Source organism: Oncorhynchus mykiss, chromosome 23, assembly GCF_057628025.1.
Source record: "Oncorhynchus mykiss isolate SJ-2025 chromosome 23, ASM5762802v1, whole genome shotgun sequence".
NCBI lineage: Eukaryota > Metazoa > Chordata > Actinopteri > Salmoniformes > Salmonidae > Oncorhynchus > Oncorhynchus mykiss.
In genome coordinates this window covers 55,948,576-55,962,500 of record NC_143044.1, presented here as the reverse complement: position 1 = coordinate 55,962,500, position 13,925 = coordinate 55,948,576, and positions in this window count along the sequence as shown.

The following is a 13,925-nucleotide window of genomic DNA, read 5'->3' as shown; positions in this document are numbered from 1 at the left end:
CCCTGTATATAGCTACTGACCCTGGAACTGTCCCTGTATATAGCTACTGACCCTGGAACTGTCTCTGTGTATAACTACTGACCCTGGAACTGTCCCTGTATATAGCTACTGACCCTGGAACTGACCCTGTATGTAGCTGACATACTTGATTGTGTTCTTCTTATTTCTAAAGCATTGTTTCACTTGAGTTTTTTATTTTTATAGTACTACTGATATTGATATATATGACATTGTTGGGAAAGAGCGATCAAGAAGGGCATTTCACTGTACTTTACACGTGACAATAAAAACTTTAAACTTGAATAGGAACAACTTTCGCTCACAGTTAAAATGTTGATGCTTTCAGCGGTGGAAAAAGTGCCCTGCTGTCATACTTGAGTAAAAGTAAAGATCACTTAAGTACCCTACTGTCCTACTTGAGTAAAAGTAAAGATCACTTAAGTACCCTACTGTCATACTTGAGTAAAAGTAGAGATACCTTAAGTACCCAACTGTCCTACTTGAGTAAAAGTAAAGATAACTTAAGTACCCAACTGTCCTACTTGAGTAAAAGTAAAGATAACTTAAGTACTCTACTGTCATACTTGAGTAAAAGTAAAGATAACTTAAGTACCCTCCTGTCATACTTGAGTAAAAGTAAAGATAACTTAAGTACCCAACTGTCCTACTTGAGTAAAAGTAAAGATAACTTAAGTACCCAACTGTCCTACTTGAGTAAAAGTAAAGATAACTTAAGTACCCTACTGTCATACTTGAGTAAAAGTAAAGATAACTGAAGTACCCTACCGTCCTACTTGAGTAAAAGTAAAGATAACTTAAGTACCCTACTGTCATACTTGAGTAAAAGTAAAGATAACTTAAGTACCCAACAGTTATATTTGAGTAAAAGTAAAGATACCTTAAGTACCCAACTGTCATACTTGAGTAAAAGTAGAGATACCTTAAGTACCCAACTGTCATACTTGAGTAAAAGTAAAGATAACTTCATATAAAAAGGATTCAAGTAAAAGGGAAAGTCACCCACTAAAATTTTACTTGAGTAAAAGTCTAAAAGTATTTTTAAATATACTTAAGTATCAAAAGTAAATGTAATTGCTAAGATATACTTAAGTATCCAAAGTAAAAGTATGAATCATTGCAAATTCCTTATATTAAGCAAACAAGACGGCACCATTTTCTTGTTTTTATTTATTTATGGATAGCCAGGGGCCACGCTCTAACACTCAGACGTAATCGACAAACAAAGCATGTGTTTTGCACGACCAGGTTTGTTCTCTGTTTAGTGAGTCCTCCAGATAAGAGGCTGTGGGGACAACCAGGGATGTTCTCTGTTTAGTGAGTCCTCCAGATAAGAGGCTGTGGGGACAACCAGGGATGTTCTCTGTTTAGTGAGTCCGCCAGATCAGAGGCAGTAGGGACGACCAGGGATGTTCTCTGTTTAGTGAGTCCACCAGATCAGAGGCAGTAGGGATGACCAGGGATGTTCTCTGTTTAGTGAGTCCTCCAGATAAGAGGCTGTGGGGACAACCAGGGATGTTCTCTGTTAGTGAGTCCTCCAGATAAGAGGCTGTGGGGACAACCAGGGATGTTCTCTGTTTAGTGAGTCCTCCAGATCAGAGGCAGTAGGGACGACCAGGGATGTTCTCTGTTTAGTGAGTCCACCAGACCAGAGGCAGTAGGGATGACCAGGTTTGTTCTCTGTTTAGTGAGTCCTCCAGATAAGAGGCTGTGGGGACGACCAGGTTTGTTCTCTGTTTAGTGAGTCCTCCAGGTCAGAGGCAGTAGGGACGACCAGGGATGTTCTCTGTTTAGTGAGTCCTCCAGATCAGAGGCTGTAGGAATGACCAGGGATGTTCTCTGTTTAGTGAGTCCGCCAGATCAGAGGCATTAGGGACGACCAGGGATGTTCTCTGTTTAGTGAGTCCACCAGATCAGAGGCAGTAGGGATGACCAGGGATGTTCTCTGTTTAGTGAGTCCACCAGATCAGAGGCAGTATGGATGACCAGGGATGTTCTCTGTTTAGTGAGTCCACCAGATCAGAGGCAGTAGGGATGACCAGGGATGTTCTCTGTTTAGTGAGTCCACCAGATCAGAGGCAGTATGGATGACCAGGGATGTTCTCTGTTTAGTGAGTCCTCCAGATCAGAGGCAGTAGGGACGACCAGGGATGTTCTCTGTTTAGTGAGTCCACCAGATCAGAGGCAGTAGGGACGACCAGGGATGTTCTCTGTTTAGTGAGTCCTCCAGATCAGAGGCAGTAGGGACGACCAGGGATGTTCTCTGTTTAGTGAGTCCTCCAGGTCAGAGGCAGTAGGGACGACCAGGGATGTTCTCTGTTTAGTGAGTCCTCCAGATCAGAGGCTGTAGGAATGACCAGGGATGTTCTCTGTTTAGTGAGTCCGCCAGATCAGAGGCATTAGGGACGACCAGGGATGTTCTCTGTTTAGTGAGTCCACCAGATCAGAGGCAGTAGGGATGACCAGGGATGTTCTCTGTTTAGTGAGTCCACCAGATCAGAGGCAGTATGGATGACCAGGGATGTTCTCTGTTTAGTGAGTCCACCAGATCAGAGGCAGTAGGGATGACCAGGGATGTTCTCTGTTTAGTGAGTCCACCAGATCAGAGGCAGTATGGATGACCAGGGATGTTCTCTGTTTAGTGAGTCCTCCAGATCAGAGGCAGTAGGGACGACCAGGGATGTTCTCTGTTTAGTGAGTCCACCAGATCAGAGGCAGTAGGGACGACCAGGGATGTTCTCTGTTTAGTGAGTCCTCCAGATCAGAGGCAGTAGGGACGACCAGGGATGTTCTCTGTTTAGTGAGTCCTCCAGATCAGAGGCAGTAGGGACGACCAGGGATGTTCTCTGTTTAGTGAGTCCTCCAGATCAGAGGCAGTAGGGACGACCGGGGATGTTCTCTTGATAAGTGTGTGAATCAGACCACTTTACTGTCCTGCTAAGCATTGAAAATATAACGAGAACTTTTAGGTGTCAGAAGAAATGTAAGGATTAGAAAGTACAATATTTTCTTTAGGAATGTACTGAGGTAAAAGTAAAAGTTATCAAAAATATGAATAGTAGAGTAAAGAACAGATACCCCAAACAATTACTTAAGTAGTACTTTGAAGTATTTTTAACTAAAGTACTTTACACTACTGCATTCTTTATTTATCCAATTCAAGTTAATCATGACGTTTGTTATGGCCTTGGTCAGAATGGAAACAAAGACTCTAAGAGGAGTTTCGAAAAGTACAGTAGCCTTCCCCAGGACTCTGTCTCTCACTCCATTAGAATAGTACAGTAGACTTCCCCAGGACTCTGTCTCTCACTCTATTAGAATAGTACAGTAGACTCTGTCTCTCACTCTATTAGAATAGTACAGTAGACTTCCCCATGACTCTGTCTCTCACTCCATTAGAAAAGTACAGTAGCCTTCCCCAGGACTCTGTCTCTCACTCTATTAGAATAGTACAGTAGACTTCCCCAGGACTCTGTCTCTCACTCTATTAGAATAGTACATTAGACTTCCCCAGGACTCTGTCTCTCACTCTATTAGAATAGTACAGTAGACTTCCCCAGGACTCTGTCTCTCACTCCATTAGAATAGTACAGTAGACTCTGTCTCTCACTCTATTAGAATAGTACAGTAGACTTCCCCAGGACTCTTTCTCTCACTCTATTAGAATAGTACAGTAGACTTCCCCAGGACTCTGTCTCTCACTCCATTAGAATAGTACAGTAGACTTCCCCAGGACTCTGTCTCTCACTCCATTAGAATAGTACAGTAGCCTTCCCCAGGACTCTGTCTCTCACTCCATTAGAATAGTACAGTAGACTTCCCCAGGACTCTGTCTCTCACTCTATTAGAATAGCACAGTAGACTTCCCCAGGACTCTGTCTCTCACTCCATTAGAATAGTACAGTAGACTTCCCCAGGACTCTGTCTCTCACTCTATTAGAATAGTACAGTAGACTTCCCCAGGACTCTGTCTCTCACTCCATTAGAATAGTACAGTAGACTTCGCCAGGACTCTGTCTCTCACTCTATTAGAAAAGTACAGTAGCCTTCCCCAGGACTCTGTCTCTCACTCCATTAGAATAGTACAGTAGACTTCCCCAGGACTCTGTCTCTCACTCTATTAGAATAGTACATTAGACTTCCCCAGGACTCTGTCTCTCACTCCATTAGAATAGTACAGTAGACTTCCCCAGGACTCTGTCTCTCACTCTATTAGAATAGTACAGTAGACTTCCCCACGACTCTGTCTCTCACTCCATTAGAAAAGTACAGTAGCCTTCCCCAGGACTCTGTCTCTCACTCTATTAGAATAGTACAGTAGACTTCCCCAGGACTCTGTCTCTCACTCTATTAGAATAGTACATTAGACTTCCCCAGGACTCTGTCTCTCACTCTATTAGAATAGTACAGTAGACTTCCCCAGGACTCTGTCTCTCACTCCATTAGAATAGTACAGTAGACTCTGTCTCTCACTCTATTAGAATAGTACAGTAGACTTCCCCAGGACTCTTTCTCTCACTCTATTAGAATAGTACAGTAGACTTCCCCAGGACTCTGTCTCTCACTCCATTAGAATAGTACAGTAGACTTCCCCAGGACTCTGTCTCTCACTCTATTAGAATAGTACAGTAGCCTTCCCCAGGACTCTGTCTCTCACTCCATTAGAATAGTACAGTAGACTTCCCCAGGACTCTTTCTCTCACTCTATTAGAATAGTACAGTAGACTTCCCCAGGACTCTGTCTCTCACTCTATTAGAATAGTACAGTAGACTTCCCCAGGACTCTGTCTCTCACTCCATTAGAATAGTACAGTAGACTTCCCCAGGACTCTTTCTCTCACTCTATTAGAATAGTACAGTTGACTTCCCCAGGACTCTGTCTCTCACTCCATTAGAATAGTACAGTAGACTTCCCCAGGACTCTTTCTCTCACTCTATTAGAATAGTACAGTAGACTTCCCCAGGACTCTGTCTCTCACTCTATTAGAATAGTACAGTAGACTTCCCCAGGACTCTGTCTCTCACTCCATTAGAATAGTACAGTAGACTTCCCCAGGACTCTGTCTCTCACTCTATTAGAATAGTACATTAGACTTCCCCAGGACTCTGTCTCTCACTCCATTAGAATAGTACAGTAGACTTCCCCAGGACTCTGTCTCTCACTCTATTAGAATAGTACAGTAGACTTCCCCACGACTCTGTCTCTCACTCCATTAGAAAAGTACAGTAGCCTTCCCCAGGACTCTGTCTCTCACTCTATTAGAATAGTACAGTAGACTTCCCCAGGACTCTGTCTCTCACTCTATTAGAATAGTACATTAGACTTCCCCAGGACTCTGTCTCTCACTCTATTAGAATAGTACAGTAGACTTCCCCAGGACTCTGTCTCTCACTCCATTAGAATAGTACAGTAGACTCTGTCTCTCACTCTATTAGAATAGTACAGTAGACTTCCCCAGGACTCTTTCTCTCACTCTATTAGAATAGTACAGTAGACTTCCCCAGGACTCTGTCTCTCACTCCATTAGAATAGTACAGTAGACTTCCCCAGGACTCTGTCTCTCACTCTATTAGAATAGTACAGTAGCCTTCCCCAGGACTCTGTCTCTCACTCCATTAGAATAGTACAGTAGACTTCCCCAGGACTCTGTCTCTCACTCTATTAGAATAGCACAGTAGACTTCCCCAGGACTCTGTCTCTCACTCCATTAGAATAGTACAGTAGACTTCCCCAGGACTCTGTCTCTCACTCTATTAGAATAGTACAGTAGACTTCCCCAGGACTCTGTCTCTCACTCCATTAGAATAGTACAGTAGACTTCCCCAGGACTCTGTCTCTCACTCTATTAGAAAAGTACAGTAGCCTTCCCCAGGACTCTGTCTCTCACTCCATTAGAATAGTACAGTAGACTTCCCCAGGACTCTGTCTCTCACTCTATTAGAATAGTACATTAGACTTCCCCAGGACTCTGTCTCTCACTCCATTAGAATAGTACAGTAGACTTCCCCAGGACTCTGTCTTTCACTCCATTAGAATAGTACAGTAGACTTCCCCACGACTCTGTCTCTCACTCCATTAGAAAAGTACAGTAGCCTTCCCCAGGACTCTGTCTCTCACTCTATTAGAATAGTACAGTAGACTTCCCCAGGACTCTGTCTCTCACTCTATTAGAATAGTACATTAGACTTCCCCAGGACTCTGTCTCTCACTCTATTAGAATAGTACAGTAGACTTCCCCAGGACTCTGTCTCTCACTCCATTAGAATAGTACAGTAGACTCTGTCTCTCACTCTATTAGAATAGTACAGTAGACTTCCCCAGGACTCTTTCTCTCACTCTATTAGAATAGTACAGTAGACTTCCCCAGGACTCTGTCTCTCACTCCATTAGAATAGTACAGTAGACTTCCCCAGGACTCTGTCTCTCACTCTATTAGAATAGTACAGTAGCCTTCCCCAGGACTCTGTCTCTCACTCCATTAGAATAGTACAGTAGACTTCCCCAGGACTCTGTCTCTCACTCTATTAGAATAGCACAGTAGACTTCCCCAGGACTCTGTCTCTCACTCCATTAGAATAGTACAGTAGACTTCCCCAGGACTCTGTCTCTCACTCTATTAGAATAGTACAGTAGACTTCCCCAGGACTCTGTCTCTCACTCCATTAGAATAGTACAGTAGACTTCCCCAGGACTCTGTCTCTCACTCTATTAGAAAAGTACAGTAGCCTTCCCCAGGACTCTGTCTCTCACTCCATTAGAATAGTACAGTAGACTTCCCCAGGACTCTGTCTCTCACTCTATTAGAATAGTACATTAGACTTCCCCAGGACTCTGTCTCTCACTCCATTAGAATAGTACAGTAGACTTCCCCAGGACTCTGTCTTTCACTCCATTAGAATAGTACAGTAGACTTCCCCAGGACTCTGTCTCTCACTCCATTAGAATAGTACAGTAGACTTCCCCAGGACTCTGTCTCTCACTCCATTAGAATAGTACAGTAGACTTCCCCAGGACTCTGTCTCTCACTCCATTAGAATAGTACAGTAGACTTCCCCAGGACTCTGTCTCTCACTCTATTAGAATAGTACAGTAGACTTTCCCAGGACTCTGTCTCTCACTCCATTAGAATAGTACAGTAGCCTTCCCCAGGACTCTGTCTTTCACTCCATTAGAATAGTACAGTAGACTTCCCCAGGACTCTGTCTCTCACTCTGTTAGAATAGTACAGTAGACTTCCCCAGGACTCTGTCTCTCACTCTATTAGAATAGTACAGTAGACTTCCCCAGGACTCTGTCTCTCACTCCATTAGAATAGCACAGTAGACTTCCCCAGGACTCTGTCTCTCACTCTATTAGAATAGTACAGTAGACTCTGTCTCTCACTCTGTTAGAATAGTACAGTAGACTCTGTCTCTCACTCCATTAGAATAGTACAGTAGACTTCCCCAGGACTCTGTCTCTCACTCCATTAGAATAGTACAGTAGACTTCCCCACGACTCTGTCTCTCACTCCATTAGAATAGTACAGTAGACTTCCCCAGGACTCTGTCTCTCACTCCATTAGAATAGTACAGTAGACTTCCCCAGGACTCTGTCTCTCACTCTATTAGAATAGTACAGTAGACTTCCCCAGGACTCTGTCTCTCACTCCATTAGAATAGTACAGTAGACTTCCCCAGGATTATCCAACCACAAATACCATGTTATATTTTTAGCTTAGGCAGTGTATTTAAAAAAATAAAAAAAAAGAGTATATAAGTGTTTATCCTGTTGACTTTCTGTGGCCACTTTATCAATGTGTCTGTCTACTCAGGAAGGGAGAGGGGCACAGGGCTGCTGCAGTACACACACACACACACACACACACATACACACACACACACACACACACACACACACACACACACACACACACACACACACACACCGAGTCAGTATTACCCTGAGTCTCATGAGGTCTCTCTGGACAGTGATGTATTTGGGCTCCTCCTGAGGTCAGATGGACACTGTCCAGAACATCACCTGCAATCAATAGTGTTGGTAAACCAGCCACAACTGAACTGTCTGTGTTTGTTTGTGTGTGTGTGTGTGTGTGTGTGTGTGTGTGTTTGTGTTGGTAAATCAGGCACAACTGAACAGACATGGAGAGGGCTCTCTCCTAAACACACTCTGAGGGAACTGCATGGGCCATTGCACATCTAGAACTGGGAGAGGGATGGCTTTAGCCACTACTATACTATAACACTGGCCTTGCAATCCCACTGCAAGTAGCAGTGTGTGTGAAAGAGTGAGTACTTCAGTTGGGATCTAGGGATGGACTTTATCTTTTTTGAGCTCACAAATATCATTGCAAGCAGAGTCCCTAAAGGTTGAGCCTGCATGGAAGAGTAACTACCTCCAACATTACTGCAGAAACACTATACAGTACACTCAATGTACAGTTGAAGTCGGAAGTTTACATGCACCTTAGCCAAATACATTTAAACTCAGTTTTTCTCAAATCCTGACATTTAATCTGAGTAAAAATGCCCTGTCAGTAAGGATCACCACTTTATTTTAAGAATGTGAAATGTCAGAATAATAGTAGAGAGAATGATTTATTTGAGCATTTATTTCTTTCATCAAATTCCCAGTGGGAAAGAAGTTAACATACACTCAATTAGTATTTGGTTGCATTGCCTTTAAATTGTTTAACTTGGGTCAAACGTTTCGGGTAGCCTTCCACAAGCTTCCCACAAAAAGTTGGGTGAGTTTTTGTCAATTCCTCCTGACAGAGCTGGTATAACTGAGTCAGGTTTGTGGGCCTCCTTGCTCGCACATGCTTTTTCAGTTCTGCCCACACATTTTCTATAGGATTGAGGTCAGGGCTTTGTGATGGCCACTCCAATCCCTTGACTTTGTTGTATTTAAGCCATTTTGCCACAATGTTGGAAGTATGCTTGGGGTCATTGTCCATTTGGAAGACCCATTTGCGAACAAGCTTAAACTTCCTGACTGATGTCTTGAGATGTTGCTTCAATATATCCACATAATTTCCCCTTCATCATGTTGCCATCTATTTTGTGAAGTGCACCAGTCCCTCCTGCAGCAAAGCACCCCCACAACATGATGCTGCCACCCCCGTGCTTCATTGTTGGGATGGTGTTCTTCAGCTTGCAAGTCTCCCCCTTTTTCCTCCAAACATAACGATGGTCATTATGGCCAAACAGTTCTATTTTTGTTTCATCAGACCAGAGGACATTCCTCCAAAAAGTATGATCTTTGTCCCCATGTGCAGTTGCAAACCGTAGTCTGGCTTTTTTATGGCGGTTTTGGAGCAGTGGCTTCTTCCTTGCTGAGCAGCCTTTCAGGTTATGTCGATATAGGACTCATTTTACTGTGAATATAGATACTTTTCTACCTGTTTCCTGCAGCATCTTCACAAAGTCCTTTGCTGTTGTTCTGGGATTGATTTGCACTTTTCACACCAATGTACGTTCATCTCTAGGAGACAGAATGCGTCTCCTTCCTGAGCGGTATGACGGCTGCGTGGTCCCATGGTGTTTATACTTGCGTACTATTGTTTGTACAGATGAATGTACCACAAACTCCTTCAGGAGTTTGGACATTACTCCCAAGGATGAACCAGACTTGTGGAGGTCTACAATTTTCTTTCTGAGGTCTGGGCTGATTTCTTTTGATTTTCCCATGAAGTCAAGCAAAGAGGCACTGAGTTTGAAGGTAGGCCTTGAAATACATCCACAGGTACACCTCCTAGAAAAACCGGGGCACCGGTTAGTCAAGGTACAGTATATATTTAAAAAATATATTTTCCTTTTTTATGTCCCCTTAATCCCCTTAACTCTACCACCCCTCCTCTAATTAGAGTAACCTAATGGTTACTATATATTTTACGGACCCAGTATATTTTACATTAGTTATCGTGTTGTTTTTAGTCCCACCCTTCAGCTCCACTCAAACCCTCCCATTGATCTCTTGACACCATCCAATTTTCATTTCTATTTAACATATATTTTTCAAATATACTGTGATGTTTCACAAAAATTCGGAACCTCTCTAAACCTTTCAAAACATAGTTTCTACAGATTGTAAATTGATGAAAAAAACTTTTATCTATTTGATCGGTTGACTATGAGTTTTGAAATCCCCCAGCAGTGCTATTTGCAGAGTTTGCTCCAGGTAAATGTTGCAATTCTGCAACCAGCGAACAAAAACCTGTGAACAAAAACGAGCTACATATGGACAGTACCAAAACAAATGATCTAATGATTCTGTCTCTTTGCAGCAAAATCTGCAGATTTGGACTTTTTCCACATTTTGTTACATTACAGCGTTATTCTAATGTATTAAATAAATTAAAATATTCATCAATATACACACAATACTCCACAATGACAAAGCGAAAATAGGTTTTTAGAAAATGTTGCAAATGTGTATAAAAATAAAAATATATATTTTTTAGAATCTGTGTGCCTCAGTTGTCAACTTTTTGGTCCTTAAATGAAACTGGCATGCTATTTTGAAATCACAATTTTCATAAACCAATTTTGGTCTTTAGTGCAGCGCCGACAGACACTTTCCTTACTTTTTCCCCCTTTTAAATTTATATATATATATATATTGGGGGAGTTATGTCACACTTGCCACTTCCATTTTTGTGGTAATGCTGCAATTAGTTGATTGTTATTCTTGGTAGAGCAGACATTCCCATACATTTGTGTTAGTTGCATGTGTGACATAACTCACCCGGTCCGATTTATCATATCATTTACAAAGATTATATATATTTTTTAATATCCTCAAATATATACATTTTTTTTAAATCAATTAGTATATTTCAGTTTAGCCATAATATTTGTTGTATTATTAGTTCTGCCTTTTCTGGAGGATTAAACTGTAATTGCAACCAACTTTCGATGGCTTGTTTTAAAAATAGTGATATTTTGGAGATTATTTCATTTTCAAATAGCCAAAAGTGAGAGTTCGTTATCTGAATAAAGGGAGAAAGACCATTCTTGAACAAGGGGTGAGACATTCTTACTAATCTGCTAGAGAACTTCAGTTCCTTGTTGCAAACAGGATGCATGTTTTTGAATATTTTTATTCTGTACAGACTCCCTTCTTTTCAGTCTTGTCCATTAGGGTAGTATTGTGGAGTAACTACACTGTTGTTGATCCATCTTCAGTTTTCTCCTATCACAACCATGATAGGGGCAATTGGGGGCAATTTTACCCTCCAGTTTCTGCGCCCTCAGAGGAAACCTAAACAACACGGTAAAAAATACAACTAAAAATGTGTCTGTTTAAACTACAGATTTTACCTGGGCTGCATTTCCATCCACCTCATCTGCCAGTAGTTCCCTCCCATCTGCATTTCCACCCACCTCATCTGCCAGTAGTTCCCTCCCATCTGCATTTCCACCCACCTCATCTGCCAGTAGTTCCCTCCCATCTGCATTTCCACCCACCTCATCTGCCAGTAGTTCCCTCCCATCTGCATTTCCACCCACCTCATCTGCCAGTAGTTCCCTCCCATCTGCATTTCCATCCACCTCATCTGCCAGTAGTTCCCTCCCATCTGCATTTCTATCCACCTCATCTGCCAGTAGTTCCCTCCCATCTGCATTTCCATCCACCTCATCTGCCAGTAGTTCCCTCCCATCTGCATTTCTATCCACCTCATCTGCCAGTAGTTCCCTCCCATCTGCATTTCCATCCACCTCATCTGCCAGTAGTTCCCTCCCATCTGCATTTCCATCCACCTCATCTGCCAGTAGTTCCCTTCCATCTGCAGTGAAAGATGTCAGAGCTACACTCTAAAAGAAAAGGTTCCTGGAGGATTCTTTAGGGCTTCTTCAAATTTAAACTGTGGGGGAACCCCTGTATGTTTTTTCTTCACAGAACCCCTTCTAATGGAAGAACCTTATGGGGTTAATTGTTGAACTACCCCCTTGTTATTATTATTATTAATATAAACAATAATTATGATTCATTATTATTATTATTATTATTAATAATACTACACATAACAATAACAATAATAACACAATATTCTAGTTCTTAGTGTTAATTATGATTTTAGTGGCAAAGCAGAATAAAATAAAATCTGAATATGAGGTAAATTCCCAGCAGAGCCCCAAGTCCAATGGGTTTACCCTTGGCGTATGGATGCTAATGTGTTGATGTTCTCTGTATCAATAGCCAGAATGATTTTGCATTGCATGTTGATCAAACAGGTGTCCAGTTATATTCATCAGAGGTGTAGGGAGGGTGAAGTCTGTGAATCCCCCCAAAAATTGTAATTATATAGATGATTAAAAAAAACATGCACGTGACAGTATTCATACCTTGTTTTTTTGTGGTAAATGTGAATGAATAAAAGTGTTTTGATGGTTTTCATACACACAGCTTGTCCACAATGTAGAGGCCTATGGGATATTCAGAGGGAGGGGGGTACATGTGATCTGCATAACATACCAAGACCTATTGACATACCTTTGTGTGCCTCGTCATCTGTATACCTGCAGACACAGACACAAAAGTGAGTTGTTCAGTCATCTGCACCCAAGTCTTCAACATATTCTTATAGTTTACATATTCTTACCTCTTTGTTGATTGATATCCATTGAATTATGTTCATGTTCTGTTTTAGAAATAATTGCACAAATATGAAAAGCTAGATGGTATCACCATAAAACAATATCAATTTAGAACACACAAGGGACAAACCTGACCTTAAGTTGAGAACTTTGCATTTTGCAGTTTTGAAAGGCACTTGCCTGCACCTGCTCTCCTTTCAAATTCAAATCCAAATGTTTCAGTTGAGCAGTTAGGTTCCTGCAAAAACCCCCACCAACTAAGAAGGGTCCTGCAAGAACCCCCACCAACTAAGAAGGTTCCTGCAAGAACCCCCACCAACTGAGAAGGTGCCTCGATGAACCCCCACCAACTAAGGAGGTTCCTCGATGAACCCCCACCAACTAAGAAGATTCCTCGATGAACCCCCACCAACTGAGAAGGTGCCTCGATGAACCCCCACCAACTAAGGAGGTTCCTCGATGAACCCCCACCAACTAAGGAGGTTCCTCGATGAACCCCCACCAACTAAGAAGATTCCTCGATGAACCCCCACCAACTAAGAAGGTTCCTCGTTGAAACCCCATCAACTAAGAAGGTTCCTCGTTGAAACCCCATCAACTAAGAAGGTTCATCGATGAACCCTCACCTACTAAGAAGGTTCCTCGATGAACCCCCACATCCTATGGAATTCTTGGAAGAACCTTTTGGGGGCAAATTTTCAGAACTTTGAGGATCTTAGAAGAACTCTTGTTGAACCCCACATCTTTAGAGTGTATAGCGGTGTTTGTCAGACCACGAGACATCCCGAAAATCAGTCTTCTCACAGAATCGTCTGTAGCACCCAAACGGTTTGGCCTACGAACTATTATGACCACTCTATGGAAAGATGAGACGCTCATAAACACGATGGCGTTCTCCGTTCTGCTAGGACACCCACAAGCCCCACAATAAGTGTTGGAAGGACCCCAGTACCAGGAAAAAAGAAATATTGCTAAATGATCATTGGTATGACTATCTCAAAACAATTCCACAACAATTCCACACTATCTCAAAACAATCCCCCCCCCCCCCCCCCACCCCCCGGGTTAGACTTGGGTTTAGAATCTAGAGGGTTGTTTAAATGTTGTAACCATTTTAAATTCCCCTCTGGCCTCATGCATAGCTATGGGAATTAGGGCTGTCGAGGGTTCTGCAACACCCACTGATAAACCAATATACAAATATACAAAAATGAAAACATTTATTGTTAAAAAAACTCCCCTCATCTTCCCGCCGCAATGGCCTTATGGTGAAATCCCTGAGCAGTGTCCTTACTCTCCAGCAAATC